The sequence below is a fragment of the Oryza sativa genome, chromosome 6 (genome assembly GCF_034140825.1).
Source record: "Oryza sativa Japonica Group chromosome 6, ASM3414082v1".
Taxonomy (NCBI): Eukaryota; Viridiplantae; Streptophyta; class Magnoliopsida; order Poales; family Poaceae; genus Oryza; species Oryza sativa.
This window is the reverse complement of record NC_089040.1, coordinates 17,153,899-17,157,985: the sequence shown is the minus strand read 5'-3', so window position 1 is coordinate 17,157,985 and position 4,087 is coordinate 17,153,899. Positions and strand designations below refer to the sequence as shown.

Genomic DNA, 4,087 nt, shown 5'->3' with positions numbered 1-4,087 from the left:
TGAACAGAAATTACTTAAACTACTTTCATTATCTCTACTACTTAAAAAATTGGTGGTGGTGATGGTGAAACCAACATAGACACACGATCCAACATAGAAAGATACATCGACACATAGAAAGGTACAACTACACGTTATCTACAACGAAAAGAACGGCGCACAATTCCTCCACAACGCAAAAAAAAAAAAGCTGACTCCTCCCTCCTTCCTCGTCGCGATCCCGAATAAGCGCAAAAGATGTCGGCACCTGCCCCAATCCATCCGTGGCAAACCTCTTCCCCTAGCTTCGCGCACGCGTCTCCCCCTCTCTCGCTCGCTATTTCCCTCGTTCGCTGCACGCCCCTCTTCCCTCCTCCCTAGCGCCACGCCGCCCCAGCCCACCCATTGATTCTCCCCGTCGCCGCTGCCCCATCTGGAATCCGCCGCGAGCCTGACTCCGGGCGACGACCGGACGAGGAGAGCTCGGCGGCGGGCAGACGCATCCTTTTGCTCTCTCCCCTTCGACCACCTCCAATGCCGCCGCACGCCGCATCGCTTCTCCGCTCTCTCCCCCCTCCCCCATGAACCACCGCTGCCACACCACGCCGTCCCAATCCCCAGCCAGCCATCGCCGAATCCTTGCTGTTAGGTCGCCGTCGCGGCTGTCTGATCCTGCTCACGGGGCAGTTACTTAATCGGCGGCTAGACGATCATATGGCAACCTGATCCAGTTGGCGATGGCGGTTGCAAATCGATCCCGGCTAGAGGTGACCAGGTAAAGAGAAAAGAAAATTCCTGCTCTGGCATGTTACTCGTCTGACATGTTTAAGTGATGTCCTCCATCACTGTTCTGGCAGTCTATATGGCCCTCTCTATAATTTGTTTAATGTTCATTCTTATGTGCAGGATTCAGTGAGGTTGAGGAGTTTGAGGGGAGCAACATGAGTGAGGTCTTCGAGGGCAACATAGTACTGTCAGGTCTGTGCCACCCTCTCCCATGACCACATCCCTCACTTGTTCGGTGTTAATTACATCTATTTCGGTGTCAATTTTTGCAGAGAAGAAGAATGTAAATAGGCATACATGGAAGCACATGATAAGATATACTCCCTCCGTTTTTTAATAGATGACGCCGTTGACTTTTTCTCACATGTTTGACCATTCGTCTTATTCAAAAATTTTATGCAAATATATAAGATATAAATCACATGAGTGAGAAAACAACTCATAACAAAATAAATTATAATTACGTAAACTTTTTGAATAAGACGAATGGTCAAACATGTGAGAAAAAGTCAACGGCGTCATCTATTAAAAAACAGAGGTAGTATTAAGTTATAAGTTACCATGGTTGAGATTCTAGAAGTCTGAACTTTGGAATATTCATTGACAAAAGGTAACTCTGAAAGTCAGAACTTTGGTTTGAAAGTTTGAAAGTGTGAAATTCTGAACATGCAGTGGCTAATATATATCGGTCGTCGAGGCGTGGTAATTATATTGAAATTTCCAATCAATTCTAATATGGTTGCATAATAAATCACATTTTATCCCCCACCGGCTGGGTTTTATTTCAATCACATTTTATGACAATGCTGAAATCGAAAACAAATATTTTACATTTTATATGTGCAGCCAACAAGTCAATTCCCTGTTCTGTTGTTTCTGAACTCTCATGTTGTGTGTTACTGCTACTGATGATATTAATGATACATTAACTATTTCCTTTTGCCATGTAGTAGTTCAGCCAAATTTTGCTCAATCAAGTTGTTATCTCAAGCTAATTTTAGAGACAGGTTTGGAAATGCATTTAGCAGTCAATTATGTACTATGCTAACACATTGACCAATTAATAAATTGTTGCCTTCTCCAACAAATACATGATACATTTGCTATTCTATACTTTCTCATAGTTGCTCTGATTTTCCAAATGGTTTCGATTGAGCTTCTATCAGGTTTTCAGAATCTTAGCCGAAACTACAAGAGAAGGCCATCTATGTCATTGCTATCATGCATCATCAAGTACACCTTTTTTTGTCTTGATCTGATGTTTTCATACAAAAACGAAGGATTATTTACATGTCAGTGGTGATAGCAGAACATATATCAAATCGAACCAGCGTTGGCATATTTGTTTAGTTTTAATGCTGTCAAACAGAATTTCCTCAACATTTATAGTCACTCTCATCTTGGGGTTGATCTTCTTCTTCTTCTTCTTCTTCTTAAGTTATTTCTAGCTGGGCTTGTAAGATGATTTCGTGAAACTTTTTCATGTGCGTTTATTCAATGGAGACATGTTTCAAGATAATTTTGTCTGGATGAGATTTAAACCATTTGACATCATGCAAATGGTATGAGTAGTATGAGTTATAGTTGATTTTATTTCCCGTTGCAACGCACGGGCTTCTAACTAGTTTTGTAAATTAGGCTAAGTTACTATGTTGACTGCAATCAATTATTGTTTATAGAAATTGTGGCTCTCATTTCATGTGGCTAAAATTTTGAATTAAATTAAGCCAAGACTCCTGTAATTAAATATATCATGACTAACATGATGACCAAATGGCTTTGCTAGAAATAGTATGATTAAATTATGGTGAAGGTGTAAATTAGGCAAGGTGTTAATTTCGGTTTTGCAGATTTAGATGATTTATTTGAGGTAACAATTCAAGTGATAAAATAAATTCAAAAATTACAATAGGTTATACGTTTTGTATAGATTATTTAGGATGTTTTCCATTATTTTGTATAATTTTATTTATCCTTTCCGATGAATATGAAACCTATAATGAAAATGCATTCAAGAACCAAAAACAACAAAAAATAATATATGCACACACAGAAAAAATATACTCCCTCCGTTTCAGGTTATAAGACGTTTTGACTTTAGTCGAAAGTCAAACTACTTTAAGTTTGATTAACTCTATAGAAAAAAGTAGTACTATTTACAACACCAACATGGTTTCATTAAATCTATAATTAAATAAATTTTCATAATATATTAGTCTTGGGTTAAAAATATTACTATTTTTTTCTATAAAATTAGTCAAACTTAGAGTAGTATGACTTTGACTAAAGTCAAAACGTCTTATAACCTGAAACGGATAGAGTAGTTTTACTCATTTTACATATTTTTGTTCATGAATTTCTCAAGGAATATTTTATTGATATATTACACCTTCTAACCGCAACCAAAGCAACTTCTAAGCCAGAATCTAGAGGAGTTGAGCTTTCGGAACTACCATGGTTTGTCCATACAGACTGTCTACTTAGCCCATGGGTCTGATACAACTATATATAGAACTGTGAACTCTTTCATATAGGTATCCCCGGAAGGATGCCTTCTTCACCTTCAACCTAAGTTCCTTCCACCTAATTAAGTTGCACAAGGCCGGCCCAAACATAGGGATGAAAACATATCAGAAATGGATGAAAACTAGCTCTATCATATTCGTTTTCATATTTTGTTTTCATCATCGGAATCGGAATCAAAAACCCTGTATACAAAAATGGAATCGTATATGACCACTTACAAAAACAAAGCAAATACGAGATGTAATGAATATTTGTCAAAATATAAAACAGCCTCAAATTGAGCTTCATGAACAAAAAAAAAAAGATATGGCTTGCAATTTTTCTTAAATTATTGGTCAACATTTACAAAATTTATATCATCAATTTCTGTAGACGGTTCAATAACCATTTATAAAATCGATTTTCATAGTTGGTCTTAAGAGACACTCATGTAAATAATTTTCCACTTATCTTTTAGTCGAATCCAAGATATCTTCCTCCGCATATAGCTTACTTACTATCTCATCAATCAAGCTTTTGTTGTGTAGATTGATGATGCCACAACTAACTTTCTTCTGTATATGAAAAGCCAGAAATAGTACGCACATATAAGCGTGCTTTCAATGTGAACTTAGTGAGATTAGGAATATGCCGTTGATTTCCGTCTCTTTGAGCATGTATTAAGGGATTCATTTGTGGGTGTGTGGGTGTGGTGTTGCATATGACCGTCTTTATTGGTATGTGCGCGTGTGCATCTGCTGTGTAATAAAAATATTAAAACATTATATATACTACTCTCTCCATACCATAATATAAG

At 37.5% G+C, this 4,087-nt stretch overlaps 1 long non-coding RNA gene across 2 annotated transcripts; it reads left to right on the top strand.

Moving 5' to 3' along the window:
* The first annotated feature begins 259 nt into the window (after nt 1-259).
* LOC9270989 (uncharacterized) lies at nt 260-2,284 on the top strand. 2 transcript variants are annotated; one of them, XR_010742199.1, is made up of 4 exons: nt 260-754; nt 886-957; nt 1,038-1,375; nt 1,932-2,284. It is a non-coding gene; the product is annotated as an uncharacterized lncRNA (long non-coding RNA). The 2 variants fall into 2 exon arrangements; XR_010742198.1 differs by having other exon boundaries at nt 1,716-2,284.
* Nucleotides 2,285-4,087: the final 1,803 nt, after the last annotated feature.